The sequence below is a fragment of the Diceros bicornis genome, chromosome 10 (assembly GCF_020826845.1).
Source record: "Diceros bicornis minor isolate mBicDic1 chromosome 10, mDicBic1.mat.cur, whole genome shotgun sequence".
Classification (NCBI taxonomy): domain Eukaryota; kingdom Metazoa; phylum Chordata; class Mammalia; order Perissodactyla; family Rhinocerotidae; genus Diceros; species Diceros bicornis.
The window spans coordinates 32,382,514-32,400,527 of record NC_080749.1 but is presented as its reverse complement, the minus strand read 5'-3'; the positions used below and the strand labels follow the sequence as shown (position 1 = coordinate 32,400,527).

Below are 18,014 nucleotides of genomic sequence, written 5' to 3'. Positions count from 1 at the left end.
TCTATTCAAACCAGTACCTGAATACAGAAAACATTATAAAAATGTTAAGTGACTATGCCATCTGTATTTTGAACGAGCATACAATAATTTGCATCACTGATTTAAAAAATAAAAGTCCACCTTAGGCCCATACATTATATCTTATCTCACACTGAAACTGACTTACTGTCTACCACTTAATGACCGACATCCTTCACCACCAGTTCACCAGTCTGTACTTTCCCAGGATAGTGAGAAATGCATTTTGCAGTAAGAAGCAAAATACTTAAAAACCAGAATAGATTATATCCAGTGTTCTTCCCTCAACTGACTAGGCTTTTCACCCTGTTAAATAAGATTAGACCAGTCTAACAGACTTTATTCTATATCAAGCTATGATGATTGTCAGCCAATACTCAATTCTCTTCAAGGTATTAAAGGGATATATTCATGTGATGATTAGGAGGTAGGACTGCAATTTTCCTGGGTCATTCTTTTTCTTGTTCCTTTAATACATAAACAAATTTTTCCATTATAAAATTACTACATGAATATAAGCTTATAGTTAAAAATACATCCAAGTAATGCTAAAGTATACAAAACAATAAGAGTTCTTCAACCTTCCAGCATCTCACATTAATACTTTCTATAAAGCAAGAATATAATTTGGTACATATTTTCCAGACTTTGTCTTAATGCATTTACATAAATATAAGGCATATATTTGATACAATTTTATTTTATAAATATATGTGCATATAGCATAAAATATGTATTATATATGTATGCAAATACATATTCTTATACATTACATGCATATTATTCTGTACGTGTACTTTTTTTACATAAATGGGATCATATTGTGCATATTATTTTGTGATTTGTTTTCAACCTAACTTATCTGAGAGATCTTTCCATGTTTTTAGCCTACAAATCCAAATTTGGTATGGTTGTTGTTAGTTCTTATCTTTAGATATCATAGGTAGTTTCTCCTAACTATAATATTCCAAAATAAATGGATCATTTCTTTCAGTGCCCAGGAAAATGAGTAATGTAGATTTCTCCATTGTAATATTTCTTTTTTGGGGGGGAGGAAGATCAGCTCTGAGCTAACGTCCGTTGCCAATCTTCCTTGTTTTGCTGAGGAAGATTAGCCCTGAGCTAATACCTGTGCCCATCTTCCTCTATTTTGTATATGGGATACTGCCACAGCATGGCTTGATGAGTGGTGTGTAGGTCCATGCCTGGGAACAGAATCTGCAAACCCTGGGCCACCGAAGTGGAGCACGCGAACTTAGCCACTATGCCACCGGGCTGGCCCCTGTAATATTTCTTAATTAAAAGCATTTTAGCAAGTATTCATTCAATTTAATATGATTTTTCATCTTTCCTAAAATGTTTTAATCTCCTATAAATTTATATTTCAATAAAAAATACATATATACATAAAGAATGTATACAGTTAGTAAATCAAGGTCTAAAATTAATAAAACCCAAAATTTAGTTTTATACAAAGAGAAAGCAATATAATACAGCAAATTTGCTTACTAATTAGAAAAATTAAAAACATACATACACAATTTATTTTCTGACTCACTGAGGTAAATTGTCCAAAAACAGAAGCTGCTGAAGAAATGTTTTTGAAGAATTCTTAACAGCTTTAAAAAAGAAAAAAAAAACTTTAAAAGAGTTTACCAACATACTTAGAACATAGAAACCACAAACTGCAGGAGGAGCACACCAGAAAAGCAACATAAGATTATGCTAAAATCTGTATAATGTGGGTCTAGTCTCCTCTCATACTCATAAGAACACTGGAGTAATGTGACTGTTAGTTTTGTTTTCTAATAGGCAACATATTGCTACATTTCTTCAAGCTGGAAACAGGAGTCAAATCAGTTGGATGGCAAACTAACATCTACTAGAGAATTTACTAATCTTAAAAAAACTGAACTGGACCATTTAAATAAGATATGCAATAATATAAGCTGTTAGGTTTTATCATCAAAAGAAATGGTTAAAGGAAATGGTATACTACTTCCAGTAGAAAATAAGCTTCATTTTTAGACTTCTATGAAAGAATTAAATGTTAATACCTCCTAAATGAAAAAACGTATTCATAAGGAGTGGCATGATTTAGGAAAGCCTATGGCTGCACAAAAATCATTACCATCATTACTGGAGATATCTGTAGCTGGCATGAGCTTTCTGATATATACTGAACACTGTAGCTTTAATTGAAGTTTGAATGTTATAAACAGTTAGATGTCTGGCTCTGGCCTGCATTCTAATACCATCAGCAGAACAGAGATGGGAAGCATAAACAAACCTTTTAACTAGATTACAGTCTCTAAAATGGCCAAGAAATCCTTCAGCACAAACTCCTGTGTGACAAATGTAGAAGGAAAATGATCTTGGAATAATGCTAAAAAATAGCCTCTAAACTTCTGCCATTACTGGAACATGTATTTGACTTTCTAAATATTCTGATGTCGCTTAATATTCATTAATAATAAACTTTACATTTAACTTTCCAAATAAATAAAAATCCTTTTTATCTTACTTAGCAGCTGTTTTTTAGATCAGTATATCCCAAGTAAGGAAGCTATTTAAAAATCAATACTTTTTTTTGTTGAATGTGGAATACTTCCCTCCCCCAACATCACTGAGTGTATGTATACAGCCTAGATTATTATTTTGAGATACCAGTAATATTAAGAATGTATCGATTAAGTTAATTAACGGTCAACAGGTTAGTAAACATTTCTGGACTCAAGGTATATAGAAAACAATAGCTTTGAATACAAGGATAAATCTAAATATAATTTAGCACTCAGTCAATCTTAATAAACATTTTAGGTTTACTTCTACCTTCTGAGATATAGACATTAAATTGAGAAATAAAAAAGGCAGCACAAGTATGTAAGTTTTAACACTAGGATCATACAAAAATTTTTCCTCTCATTGCTGGAATCTTAGTTGGTTGGTAAAGAACTCGGTGAAGCATGGATGTGTAAAGATTTTTTGCCATTGCAAGGTTGGCGACTGATTTATATAACTTCTTTTAAGTCTTTTAAAACAATACATTCTAACAAATTACTCAATGACACAGAATTTCATTACAAATTCTCTAAGAAAAGGTTATATAGGTCAACTGAAATAAGGACTCAAATTAGAATTTGTCATACCTAACTTTGAATAAAGTATATGCTTTTCACCAGGTATGATATCATTAGTGATTTTCTTTCTCATGTCTAGCTCTTTAGAAGACAGACCTTAATATATGTTAAGTCTGGTTCTCACCTTGTCTCTCTGAAGAGTTATACTGAGTTATTCCAACTTGTGAAATCTTACCAGATATAGGAATATCTCAAACAGAAATGCTGAAGAGTTAGAAGAGTTATAATCTTTAGTTTTAACTGAATTACCTTTAGGTTATCTATGGAAATTATTTGGGACCACAGACTCATTCTATCCCACAGATTGTTGAGATTGTTCTTAAAAGCAAGAGATCACATTTGTTATAAAATTTCCTTCCTGAAGTATAATAAATGACACAGAATACTTCTTTAGCATTTAAAAATATTTCCAAACTCTACAAATCATAATGCATTGGCAGAACACTTACAGGATAATAGAGTCAACGTAATATAGAATGAATGAGTATTTACTTAGGATGGATATGAAAGTTAATTGATTACTAAAACAGAATTTTTTAAATTTGGCATAACACTTATAGGATAATAGAGTCAATGTCAGAATACAGAATGAATGTGTATTTACTTAGGATGGAGATGAAAATCACTCAATTAATAAAATAGAATTTTTTTTAATTACTCTTTTCTCCTAAAAGCAAAGGATGTAAAAATCAACTCTGGTTCGCTGGATCAAAAAGTATTTTAATTCAGTAGCTGCTTTAAAGAACAACTATATAATAATTTAGCCATCTAAATTATATATATCCATTATATATCCATATATATCCATTCTTACACTAAAAATATTTCTGACTTTAAGTAGTACTAAAGAGAGTACATTAAACTTAATCCTACATGTGTAATATAGTAATTGTGAAAATATTGTAAGATAGAGGGTCCAAAAGGTATGTGTATATACACACCAAAGCACTAGGCAATATAAACTCCCCTTTGTTTAAAGGTTTTCTACTATCAACAGAGTTACATAAAAATTTTTACAGTAAATAAATATTCATCAGATCACAGATTATTAGAACCCTCAAACTTCATGTAAAAAATGCTAAATGTAACTCCATGCAAGATAAAGGAAGTTCAATATGTAGACGGCCTAAGTGTTATTTTTGCCATACAAAGAGAAGACTGACTTTATATATATTTTGTTTCAAGCTGCACACTGGTCTGTATCTGTGTTCCTTATACAGGATTGGGTTTTTTGTTTGTTTTTCTGTCCTTGTAACTTTTAGAAATTTTCCATCACTATCAATAAGCTACCTGGACCATGATTTTACTAATGCTTATCAGAGTACTTTCTGACTGATAAAAACTCTTTATTGTGACTGTGTTTTGAATTAGAAAGTGTCATGAATTTACTCTGATGCAGAATTTTGCTGCTATATGAGTAAATGCTGTTTTTTCAGTAATAGGCTGAATGACTTTATACCACTGTAAGGACTGACTCAGATTGATATATTTATCATAGTGCTAGGCACACATAATAAATGATAACTATGATTATTATCAAAATATAAAGTTAAAAATGAATGTAAAAAAGATCAGAATTGACCATTCAAGAGTCTATTTACCTTCACAAGATATTGTACCAGTGGCGGATCCCCTCCTTCTTTTAAATTGTGAATCAGTATCATTCTAAAAAGTATACTTTAAAGAGGGCAAAGGAAACCTCTTTCTCTTTAATATACTTTTAAATTACATATGAAAACCATGACAGGAACCAAGATAGTATTCTTTGTTTTTGAAACATTCATTGACTAAGAAACTCCCAACTCATTTTACTAAAGTTATAGAAACAATATCACATAATAAAGATTAAAAATTGCAACTGATTTAGAAATAGAACTGGGAAGTTTCTTAGGAGGATCTTGGAGGAATATATCTAGTAAACATTAAAAATTCCAAAACGCCTAAATAGTGTATACTATAATTATTCCATGATAATTAAATCACACTGTCAGCTTAAACTATGGTAGAAAATAAATGCTTAAAATTTAATGTACAATGTCTTCCAATGAACCATGAAAGATAACCTGTTACGAGATGTAAAAATAAAAAAGTTACTTTTGAAAAAAGTTTAGGTTTGGAGAGTTTGGGTTTTTTTTGGAATAATTTAATAAGAGAAACTTTAATGAACAGTGTTGGTCATCTTAAAATAAAAGTGTTTAGCAATAAAATACTAGCAATGATAGCCACATGGACTATTTTCATGGCCTAAAATTAGTGAATTATATACAGAATAGGAATCCCCAGAATATAGTATTAAGTGGAAAATTTTTCTTCATATTTTTCTATTTTAATAAAACACAGCAATATCCTTCTTTAACATGCATTTTTCCACCTAACAGTATCCATTTAGTTAATATAAAGTTTATTTAGGTAGAAACATCAAAATAAAGATATGACCAATACACTTAAAGATATGACCAATACACCTGTGGAATACAATCAAGATATCTCTTCATGCTAAACTGTAGGGACCATCCTTATTTCTCTGATGCCTAGCACAATGCCTGACAGACAGTAGATGCTCAATAGATGTTTAATGAATAGCTAAGCACAATCTGTTTTGCAGATACATTCAAAATTCAGACAAGTTTGCAAAGATACATAAGTTGGACATAGTCTTTCTGGCTGACTTCATGGGGTCCCACTGATGACTAGGAGTAAATCTTCATGTCCTTAGAAAACTGGAAAGTTGATAATTGTCTGGGTAAGGACCAAAAAAACAAAGTCAGGGAAACAAGTCACCTAAGTAACAGTTGCTTTATAGGTAAAAGTGGCCTAATCATTCCAACAACTTATCGCACCAGTCACTCAATGAAATAAAATTTAACTGTATCCCGAAAATTTGGTAGTATATTTTTAACTGGACTTTTTTTGATCATCCCTTATTTAAAATAAATCACTTTTGTCAAATTGTATCCTACACAAGGATTAGAGGGAATATCTTTTTACTTATCATGAGTACTATATTGTTAACAGGATTTAATTTGGCTATTAGAAAAAGTGAGGGCCTCAATAAAGATAAAGAAAAAAACTTTCATGGTAATGAAGAAGTTACAGCAGGAAAGAAAGGAAAAAGGAGAAAAGGGAAGGAATCCCATATATGGGATTAAAAAAATTCAAATATGCCTAACTCTAATATTGATTATGACAAGAAACCAGTAGGGCCTACTGTGCACCAGACATGGTGCTGTGAGGGATATAAATGTTAACAAGACAAAAACCCTAGCCTTAAGTAGCTCATAGAGCAAGACTCACAAGTAAACATTTATAATACAATATGCATTCTTCTTATATATGGGTTCTTAATACAAGAGTAAGAAGTATATTTACTGATTAATTGGAAGTAGGGAAAAATAAGTATTAGGGAAAGCTGAAATAATTCTCAAAATAGAAATAACCTACAATAAGAGAAATCAGTACCTCTTAAAAAAATCAACAACAAATTACTGAATTATAAATGGACAAAATTATGGCTTTAAAGCTATTCACCTAAATATTCTTGGAAGAATATGCCTCCATATAAAACCTTTAAGTGCCATACACAGAATCATGCACAACAGTTTAATTTCTGACAAAGAAAAATGAAGTAGTGTAGTACAGTGAATGTTGAGAGACCTGAGCTCTCTGGTCAATGTTCTGCCCACTTACAGGCCTTGGAACCCTGGGCAAGTTCCTCAAGCTCTCTGAACTTCAGCAATTTGGAAAATGAAGACTTGGATAAATTGACCCCCAAAATATCACCTAGTTGAAAATTACAATCCTAAACTATATCTCAATATTAAAAAATAAGTCATAATAAAAATTAAAGGTTTTCTAAACATAAATCATTATCCAACTTAGAGAAAGTCTGGAATCTTTGAACCATATAGGGGGTGGTAGGAAAAGGAATGTTTTCAAAGGAAAACAGAAACAAAGTTAGTAAAGGTATTATACTCAACACCATAAATTTTCACTCAGCTGCCTACTGGGCAACTACCACTCCAATGATCTACACAATTTGCTCTACTTAAAATTTATCTCTTCACTAAATTCTACTTTCTATTTTTTACGTTAAGGTTGCTGAGGTATTAAGGTGAAGAGAAGAAATCCTAGGTGGACCTGGAACAGTAGCATTGATGTTGGGAGAAAAACTTGAACTTGGCACCGATTTCTGCTTAAGCGCACCAATTACACCTCAGAGAAAGGTAAGAAACTGTTCAAATTTATAATAGAAAGGAAGGAAATAAGACCATATTGTTTACTGCTACACAGGGTTTTTTCCCCTGTGTGTAAATGTCTACTTTTGCACACAGTTGGTAATTAAAATTTTACAGAACAAGTTTCTACATATGCAATGCTTTTCTGCAACTAAAATGTAAGTATATTATGTTTGGGCTTTACCAGCAAGAAAATAAAAAATTAAAAGTATTATCATGTCTTTATAATATTTATGTCAAAGATCCTTTTAGATTTATTTTCCTTCAGTCCTTTCTAGTTGATCAAATTGCTGTTTTCATATTGCCAGTCTGATCACAAAATTGCTGCTTTACAGAAGAATATTTTTTGCTGACATAAATTATGGGATCAGAGATACCAATGCAGTTACAAAAAAGGGTGTGAGAGAGAGAGAGAGTGCGCGAGAGAGTGTATGAGTGTATATGAATGTGTGCATCCATTTTTAAGGAAAGGATAAAGAAATCTATGTATGAAACAAACTACCACTTTCCAATGTAAGCCCTAGAAAAAGGCCTACATCAGAGACATACTTTCCAGCATTTGTGAAATAAAATACAGCACTGAATTTGAAAGCCATTCACTAAGAACATACCATGTAAAAACAGAGAATAGTGATTTTTATCAAGATTGCTGTTCTATAAACCTAAATATGGATTTATCTTTCAATTTATATCTAACTACAATGAATATACTAACTACAACTCCATGATTTCTTTGACTCATGAAAACATATTTTAGAAATTTGTCTCCTCTCATATATAGTGCACAGTTTGGTTCAGTACCCCAAGAGATGAAAAACTCATCTCAATTTACAACAGTAAATAAATAATTCAGTTAAAACTGAAAGTGGTACCAATCCAGCAAACTACTGATGGAGAGGTTTGGCTTTCCATGAAGCCAGAACAACATAAAGTTTTCAATGGGGATTACTCGTTCAGACAAGTTACAAAGATTAGAAAAATAACCAGATTAATCATGAAATAGCTAATATTCTCATCTTACGGAAAATAAATATCAGGAACGTAAGTGGGGAGGAACAATACTAGTGGTATTTAAACTTTAAGCATTTTAAGCTCTGAACTTTATATGCTGATATATGAAACATTTAACAAAAAAAGCAGTAATACAAGTCAAAACCTAACCAAAGGCCTCTACCAACTAAAAAATTGACATTTTATATACAACTCAGACAAAATGAAAAAAAGGAAAATTAAACCCAGAAAGCAAAAACCAATCAAGTCTGTTCCAACACTGAAGTCAATATCCAAACCACATACAGAACCAAAAAGGGGAAAACACTCAGGTCTACAAATGGATAAGCACTTCCAATACAATCCAGTTCCCGACATTTTCCCACTCAGAAACAAATACAGCGGAGCTTTTCCTGAGGAAAAAGGTAAAAACCTCTCCAAATGAATTTTTTTTAAGTGACATCTAGAAAGTGTGCCTCTTTCTGTCTCTTTCTCTGGCGCCTCATTGGAGGAAGGAGGGGGCTGTTTTTGTATTCTCCCCCACTGGAGCAAGACACAATCAGATGTTAGCTGGAGGAGAGAAACCACTTTTGACAACAGCAAATAAAAACAAAAGTGCCCTTCCTCCTCTGACAGGATGGGCACCCACCTCACACACCCCTCCCCACTCCAACCCCTCCTTCACCCCCGCCAGCACCACCCCCTCCTCACCCCGGAGCTCCACTGCGTATGTGCTTTGGTGCTACTGTTGCCCCAGAGTGAAAGTCAGAGCCAGAGGAAGGCAATGAAGCCCCCACAAACACACTTACCTTTCCTGCCCCCCACTTTTGAGTGCCTTCCCTGGAGCTGTGGAGGATGACACAAAGGGTAATAAAGGGGGGAGTGGAGGAGGAGGAGGCGAAGGAGGAGGAGAGCTGGGGAAGTGGCTGCTCCTGGGTGTAGTGAGATGTCTCCAGCCAGGGCCAAGCAGCAGCAGTAGCAGCAGCAGCAGCAGCAGCAGAGAAGGGTCTGTGTTGCTAAGAGGCTTTTGGTCTCTTTCTCTCCTCCTCTCACGGCCAAAGAGGAGGAGGGTGGAGGGGGCTCGGGAGGGAGGCTAGTGGAGGGGTGAGGGGGTAGTAGTCGTGGATGGGGGTTTTCGAAGAAGAAGAAACTCCTTCTTCTCTCTCAGGCTCAATCTCCCTCTGAGGGCTCAAGGCTGGAGGGTGGGGGAAGGAACTCAGCCGCCTTCCCCCCACCCCCCTCAATTCAAGGTTGAAGTGGGGTAAAATTAGTGTCCTGTCCCTTTAAAAATAGAAATAAAAGGTGCCCCCCCTCTGCCACTGCCTCTCTCTTCATCATCAGCTGCTGCTGCTGCTGGGGTCTCTCTGCTTGGGGGGGGAGGGGGGGTTCGGGTAGAAGAGACGGGAGGCACTCACTGCGCATGTCCCTCTCTGACGGGAGGCTGGTTGGTTGAAGGCAGGAGGAGGGGGAGGGGAGGAAATGAGATGGTTTCCCAGAAGGCTCCGAGGCGCTCGCGACCCGGAAGATATTGTAGCAAAGGGTAGAGGGGCGGGGGCGCGGCGGGGGAGGAAGTCGCTACTCTTTAACACCCCCTGCCCCCTCCTCCCCCCTAAGGGTAAGTGGAGGAACGGAAGTGGGCGTGGACGGAGGCGAAAGGAGGTCACGTGTTTGGGCGGGAGGGGGGCGGGGTGGCAGAGGCGGTGCGTGCGCGGGGCATGCCGGGAGTAGTGGTGTACTGTTGGCAGCAGCAGGTGAAGCGGACCAGGCTACTCGGCGAGGGGAGCCTGTTGAGCGATTCCCGCGGTCACTAGATCCCCGCTCTGCCCTGGTAAGGGCAGGCTTTTCTGTGACAGGTAACATGGGGTAGGCTGGCCTCAGGACGAAGGCCAGGGCGTCAGTGGCGAAAGGAGACTCCAAAGAGGGAGGACGGAAGGCTGTTCAGGCTGGAAATGCGGGAAGGGGGACAGGCTCGTCTAGGCCAGGCAGGCCGGAAACCAGGCGGGCTCCTGTCTCGTGGCCTCCCTGTGAGCCTGCCGACAAATCCCCGACGAGCGCGACGAGCCCTGATGAGACAGGCTGGATCAGTAGCGGGGTGGCGACTACACCCAGTGATGGCTGAGGAATGTGATGGTGTAAGGGAAGAATGGGATCTCTGGAGCCTGAACAGATGACTGGTGACTGCTTCTTCATCACAGAGCAGGGGATCTGTTCAGATAGAGAGACAAGCTCCCTGTGTGAATTTTGACAACTTCTGGCTGCAGATGCATTGCTTATATTGGGTGTTATGACTATCAGTCTTTACGTCGCTACCCTCTCTGGAATTCTGGAGTGGCTTTGGGGCGGGAGCGAGCTGGGAAGCCTTGAGTGAAATCTCCTTCCATGTCTTGCGTTGTTGCTGCAACCCAGCGCCTATGCCTGTTCTCAGGGGTATGGGATTTTGTAGTCCTTGATGTTGAGAGTTACGATTGATAGAAAGGGGACATCATCAAAGTTTTCCCTTTCTGTAGTGTAGATGAGAGATTTTTAAAATGGGCATTTTGGTTACTAGCCTCGGATTTAGAGGCTCTGGTGTCTCTAAATGCTCCCTATTTTTGCTGGAAACGTTTCCCACATAAGATCAAAATTTAATTCACAATATTTAGGAAAGGATTCGTGAATTTGCATTAGTAAAACTTTTTTAGTAAAATAACACTATTTCTTTTTCACATTCAGCTCATAGTCTTGACTAAAACCATTCCAATCTTTCAGTTACCTTCTTTTGTAAAGGTACTTTGAAAGATTTTCACCCGTATGTGATTTCTTTTAAGACCAAGAATGTAAAATTCCTCGTGTGTATTGTGTTGGTATTATTTAATTCTCTAATGGGTCCTTTCAGGTACACTATCAATTCAAATTACTACTTATTTTCTACGTTTTACTTAACGCGTTTTGGCAGTGGACCCTATTTATGCATCATTGCCTACTGCTCACTACTTTCTGTGTGTGTAGTAATCTTGTCCAAAAACTAAAAACTAGACTCCTGTGCCTTAAAACTTAGTTTATATTGAAACCAAGTGTTTACCACTTTATAACAACAAAAAAATTATAGCAAAACATTTAAAGTGCCTTAGATAATTTTAAAATCTTTTTTATGGTAAAATACGAAATATGCAAAAAAGTGCACAAATCACAGGTATGCAGTATAATGAATAATTGTAGTGAATACTCTGTAATCACTAGCAAAGTCAAGAACTAGAACATTGTTGGTACTAGAGACATACTCCTCCCCCCATCCATTCCTGATCATTCCTTTCTCCTGACCACTCCCAGAGGTTAACACTATCTGGATTTCTATGGTAATTATTTCCTACTTTTATTTCAAATATTTTTTTAACCACCTTTGTCAGCATTCCTAGACAATATACATTAGTTTTTCCTGTATTTTAACTATGGGTAAATGAATTATACATTATATATAATTTTTCTCTCATGTTGCTAATATTTAAACCTGTTAGTACATTTAGCTTTAGTTCATATATTTTCATTGCTTTATAGTAATGTCTATAGTAGAGTAAATATAGTGTAGTAAGTCTTTTTATGAATAAATCACAATTTAACTAGTCTGATATTAATGGACATTTGAATTGTGTCCATTTTTTAGCAATTATGAACAATGCTACTATAAATGTTCTTAAACATGTATTTTTATGCACATAGCATGCATTTTTGTAGAATGTAGATTATGCCAAACTTTCCAAAGTGGCTATATCATTTATATTCCCACCAGAAGTACATTATAGATCTCTTTTGTCTACAGTCTCACCAACAGTTGATGTTTTTTGTTTTTGCCAACCTGATGAATGTAGCCTTATGTTGTTGTTTTAATTTGCAGTGCCCTAGTTATTAATGAGGTTGAGCACTTTTTCAAAAATTTATTGGGTCTTTGGATTTCTTCTTTGAGTTGTCTTTTTAAGTCTTGCGCAGTTTTTATATTGGATTGTCTATGTTTTTCTTAAAGAGTTGAGCAGTTTCAAATATCTTATTGTGCTTGGAGCATTTATCACTTCCTGGATAATAACTTTATCTCCATTTCGTTCTTTACTAAGTTATTTTGCTGTTGGTGTTATTTGAACTTGATTTGTAATTTTAACTCCAGGGAAAAGTTCTGTACTTATGCTATCCAATGCAGTAGCCATTAGCTGCATGTGGCTGTTGAACACTTGAAATGTGACTAGTGTTACTGAAGAATTGAATTTTTAGTTTTCTGTAGTGTTAATTTAAATTTGAAAATTGATACTTGATTCAGTTGTTAGAAAACCCTTAAGTGTGTTTGGAATAACTTGGGTATGTAAATTTGCTTTCTCAATCATAAACTTTATAAAAATCAAGTATTTTTGGTGACTATTTAGCATCTGGATTGTCTTTTTCTGTAAATGTCAAATAAACACCAGGTTTCTAAGACTTAGTATGAAAACAATGTAAAATACCTCAGCTTTTCATTATGATTAAATGTTGATATTATAATAAATTAATTTCACCTTCTTTTACTTTTTTTAATGTGAGTGCTAGAAAATTTTTAATTTCACATATGGGTGATATTGTATTTCTGTTGGACAGCAGTGTTCTCTACCATCAATGTTGAGTTGTATATTCCTGTATATTTAACACTTTCGGTGTTCCTCAGTTCTTACGTCTCTGAATTTTCTTTGGGGATGATTTTCCTTTTGCTTGGGTACACTCTTTAGAAGTTGCTTAATGTAGGCATGCTGATGCCAATTCTCTTAATTTTATGGTTATCTTACAGTGTCTTTATTTCAGCTTCAATCTTGAAGAATATTTTGGGGGTATTAAATTGTAGGATTGTGGTTGTTTTTCAGTACCTTGAAGATAATGTTCCACTGGTTTTTTACTTCTGTTACTGATTTTGAGAAGTCAGCTGTCAATGTAATTTTTGCTGCTTTGAAAGAAATTCTCTTTTAAAATGTTTTCTTTGTCTTGGATTTTCTGCTATTTCTTCATCATATTTTTGTGTGGGATTTTTTTCTCTTTCCTGTTTTGGGTTCATTGGGATGCTTGAACCTGGATCAGTGTCTTTTTAAGAAATATATCACTCAGGATCATTCTTACTGTTTCTAGCTACTTGCTAAAAATAACAATTGTGACTTTTATTGGCACAGTATATGTATTTAATTTGTTATCTGTCACTGATAATTCTAGTTTCTGAATTTTTTATGGGTCTTTCTGCTGGTTCATGATGTTTTTTTCTTCATGTGCTTGTGTGCTGGTTGTGGTATTTGAAAAATTATAGGAATATGTAAGTCCTAGGATAATGATATCTCTCTTAAGAAGGCATGTTTTCCTAGGAAAGATGCTTAGGGATGCTACCAGTCCCAAATCACTTACTTCATGTTCAAGACTTGAGATTCCTTCTATTATACACATGACATTAAGCAGGGCTTCAAGTAATAGGAATTCTGTTTTACTACCAATTATCCCTTGTCATGATGATGTTACCCTTAAGATCTCAACTTAAATTGGGTGATGGTTTATTTGAGTCCCCAGGTTTGGTGGGTCCTGTGCTTTGATTTTTTTCCCCCTAGCCCAGCAAAGCCACGAGTAGCTCCACCTTTCTTCCTGTTTCTCAGCCTTTTCTTCTGGATAGGTAAAAGGCCTCAGGACAAAAGTGATTGGGGCTGTGGTTTATTTCTCTGGTTTACTTTCTCCTAGATTTTGGCATGTTTTCATACTACCTTATTTCATTGGTTGTTATTATGAACGTGTTTTGCTGGCTTCAGCAGGAGGATTGATCTGATCTGTCTTTTCCGTAAATAGAACCCTTATCCTCTTTCTTTTCTTTTTGATTTTTGAGATTTTATTTCAAGATCTATTTCTGCTTCTAGCCAAAATTGTGTGGTTTAACTTAAGTCATATGTTAGTTTAAAATTTTTTAAATCACATTGGGCTCTAGGGTATAAGAAGCCAAGTTGATTAAAATTTAGAAAATATTTTTAAGCAATTTGGTTCTTCTCTCTCTTTTTCTTTTTTTTTTTTTTTTTTTTTGGTGAGAAAGATTAGCCCCGAGCTAACATCTGTTGCCAATCCTCCTCTTTTTGCTGAGGAAGATTGGCCCCAGACTAACATCCATGCCCATCTTCCTCTACTTTATGTGTGGGACGCCTGCAACAGCATGGCTTGATTAGCTATGCTTAGGTCCAAGCCTGAGATCTGAACCTGCAAACCCTGGGCCGCTGAAGTGGAGCACACGAAGTTAACCACTACACCACTGGGCCGGTCTCCTCTCTTTTTTTTTAAGTTGACAGTTTTGAATGTAAAAGAACACATGCTTGAAGAATCAACTATGTCTACATGGCTTATTACTAAAAACAGCTGATACGTATTTATCGTAGGTTCCATTCTCCAGAATATTGTCCATCAGAGTTGCACCATGGTGGACTGAAATGGTTGGGCCTTTACCCCTTCACCTACCATGCTCAGGCCCCATCAGAAAAGGTGTGATGTTGTACAAGGTGGTGGTTACAGCCCCCGTTTACCCCTTTCTAGGGGAAAACACTTTTAAAACTTTTTTTTTTAGCTGTTGCTTTTGGTATTTATGTCATAATTCTGAATAACATCTATCTTACTGCCTCTTGATTTTTTCATTTTAGGCATTATCTGTTGATTTCCCACTATGGATGATGTAAATTTAGATTTTTTTCCACAAACACCCCAACCACTCCCCCATTGTTCCAGACACCTTAGTTTTTTGTAGATAACCATTTAGTGTCAGTATATTTTCTCAATATTTATCATTAATTCAGTCCCAAGCTATCTGCTGGTTGTCAACATATCTTCTCCATAGGTTCAGAAGTATCAATTATTTTTATCAGTTTAACCATCACCAAGAAATTTCTCCTAGAACATTCTGCTCTCTGGTTTAGGCCAATTGCTTGATATGGTTACCCCTTATGTGACCCTATCTTGTGATGGATCATCTGTTTCCTATATCCTATGTAATGCTTTGTCTTGTGTAATCCCTCATTTTGTTTGGTCACAGTCTTCAGTAGCTATCTGAGAGGCAATTGTTTTGAGGCATTATGTTCGTGTAAATATCTTTACTTTACTATGACTCTTAATTTCGCTCGGTGTAGAATTCTAAGTTGGAAATGTTTTTCTTTAGATTTGTGAAGGAATTCTTAGTGTCTGATGTAAAATCCGAAGCCATTCTTATTTTCAACACTTTATACTTCACTTTTTTCTCCCCTATGGAAGTTTTTACAACCTTTTTGTTTGAAGCGTATAGAATCTTCTCTTTGTTGTACCCAGTGTTCTGAACTGTCACAGTGATGCAAGGTAACTTATTATGAGTCTATAGGCATCTACTTTGCTGTGCATTTCATAGGTTCTTTCAGTCTGGCAACTTGTATCCCTCAGCTCTGAGAAAGTTTCTGATACTTTCTCTGTAATTTCCTTGCCTCTCTGTTTTTGGTTTAGGAACTGCAATTAGACATTGTACTCCTGGACCTATTTCTTTCATCCTCTTTTTCATCTTTTTTCACTCTTGGTTTACACTTTCTGGGAAATTTACTTGATTTTTCAAACTCTTGAGACTTTCATTTCTGCTCTCATATTTTGAATTTCCAAGGGCCCTTTTTTGATCTCTGCATCTTTTTTTTCGTGGCATCCTGGTACTTTTTATTAAAGTTTTCTTTTGAAGTTTATTTCTCCCTGCTTGCCGTTTTCTCTGTTATTCTTTCTGTTAGTATATTTCGGTCTCTTTCATTTTAGAGGCTTTCCTCAGCTATCTTGTGATCCTTGATTGTGTGTTCAAATTTATGTAAGGGGCATTAGAAAGCTGTTTTAGGTCTCTGTGAACTTGGCTGGGGCTTGCTAGATATTGATGGTTCTCACTGTGAAAAGATTTGGCTGGGGCTTATTTTTGGAGGAAAAACCCTGATGTCAATTTCTTTAGTTTTTTGGAAGCCTTTTTTCTTGGACTAATAAGAGTCCAAGGGAAGGATTTTCCAGTCTCCTGCTCCTAAGTCATTGGTTCTCAACTGTGACAATATTAGCCCCAGGGAACGTTTGGCAATGTCTAGAGACATATTTAATTATCAAAAGTTGGTTGTTACTGAAAACTGGTGGATAGAAGCTTCAGGTACTGTTGAACATCCTACAGTGCACAGGACAGCCACCCACAACAAAGAATTAACCAGTTCAGACTGTCAGTAGGGCCTGTCATGAGAAACCCTGCTCCAAGATATAAGCCTCATTGCCACTGCTCTGAGAACCAGATGAAAGCAGAGCGCTCAGGAATCTCAACATTCAGTTTCCTTTTTATCTGTGATAACCTTCACTGTGAATGGTATCCCCCAGTGTAGTGTCCTTCTATATTACCCTCTCTAGAATCTCTTGTCTTCTCATGGAGTAGGATAGAGGCTTCCATTTAATTTTAACCATTTTAGCACTGCAGGTCTTTTGAAGATGGCTTTGTCAATTAATTCTAGCCCAGATTAAAATATTGCTTATTAGCTGACCTTGATGTTATGTGTTTATCCTATTTAGACAAGATTGGCTGATGAGACTGAATAGTTTTGTATGTTTTACTAAATGCTTAAATGGGAAAATAAGATATGAGTTGAAGATTATAAACTAGAAGGTAGATGAAATCTGGCATTGGCAGTTCCCTATCCTTTTATTTCAGTTTTATTTTCCCTTTTCACTCCAAATCCTGCCCTGGGTGCTTATCTTAAGACAGGCATGTGTTGGGGTTGCTAGTCTTTCCTTATTTCTTTTTCCCCTTAATCTCACATTCTTCTCCCAGTCTTCCTCCTCACCTCCAATGAAAACACAGCAAAATCTTAGTCTTTTACTGCTTCCTTAATTAATGTGGGGATTGAGATTAGTAGGAAGTTTTGACCAAAAGGTTGAGGTCAGACTTGGCAAGATTAAAGTTCCAAATGTGTTAGCTTTTCTTTTGGCACACACATGCATATTTTCACTTTCTCCAGTGTGCTTTCATCTTTCCACCATTTATAAAAATATACATTTTTTATATAGATGACCCAGAAATGTCAACTTATCTTGCTCTCTTAAAATAATCACTTTAGGTTTGCCTATTTCTCAGTCAACTTACTTTATAATGAATAAATACCAAAAATATTTCCTCTAAAAGCTGGGTTGCGGCTAATAGCCATTAGATTTCAGTTGTTTGTATCAGGTCCGATGTGTTATAGCACCACTCTGATGCAACGTCTGATGAGCATCATGTATTTAAAAATTTATGTTGAGGGCCGGCCCCGTGGCTTAGTGGTTAAGTGCGTGTGCTCCGCTACTGGTGGCCCAGGTTCGGATTCCGGGCGCGCACCGACGCACCGCTTCTCTGGCCATGCTGAGGCCGCGTCCCACATACAGCAACTAGAAGGATGTGCAACTATGACGTACAACTATCTGCTGGGGCTTTGGGGGCGGGAGGGGAAAGGAGGAGGATTGGCAATAGATGTTAGCTCAGGACTGATCTTCCTCACACACACAAAAAAAATTTATGTTGAAACAGACTTGATATGTGTGACATGTTTAGAAGTTAAAATTTTTAGTGTCACAGCACTGATAACTTTATATAGTCAAATTATATGATACATTACTTGGTTTAAAT

The 18,014-nt window shown here is 36.1% G+C and overlaps 2 protein-coding genes across 10 annotated transcripts in view; one reads left to right on the top strand and one right to left on the bottom strand.

Moving 5' to 3' along the window:
- MBD5 (methyl-CpG binding domain protein 5) overlaps positions 1 to 9,738 on the bottom strand; it is a 402,321-nt gene extending 392,583 nt beyond the window's left edge. For 4 of the 5 annotated variants that reach the window (XR_009221398.1, XM_058548920.1, XM_058548922.1 and 1 more), the window contains exon 1: positions 9,193 to 9,738. The gene's annotated coding sequence lies outside the window, so the exon portion shown is untranslated. Of the gene's footprint in view, positions 1 to 1,555; positions 3,924 to 9,192 lie in introns of those variants that run through there. The other variant, XM_058548921.1, reaches the window with a different exon arrangement.
- Positions 9,739 to 10,111: 373 nt separating this feature from the next.
- The window catches only part of ORC4 (origin recognition complex subunit 4), an 81,484-nt gene continuing 73,581 nt past the window's right edge, over positions 10,112 to 18,014 (top strand). For 2 of the 5 annotated variants that reach the window (XM_058548918.1, XM_058548914.1), the window contains exon 1: positions 10,125 to 10,236. The gene's annotated coding sequence lies outside the window, so the exon portion shown is untranslated. Of the gene's footprint in view, positions 10,237 to 18,014 lie in introns of all 5 variants that reach the window. The other 3 variants (XM_058548915.1, XM_058548917.1, XM_058548916.1) reach the window with 3 other exon arrangements.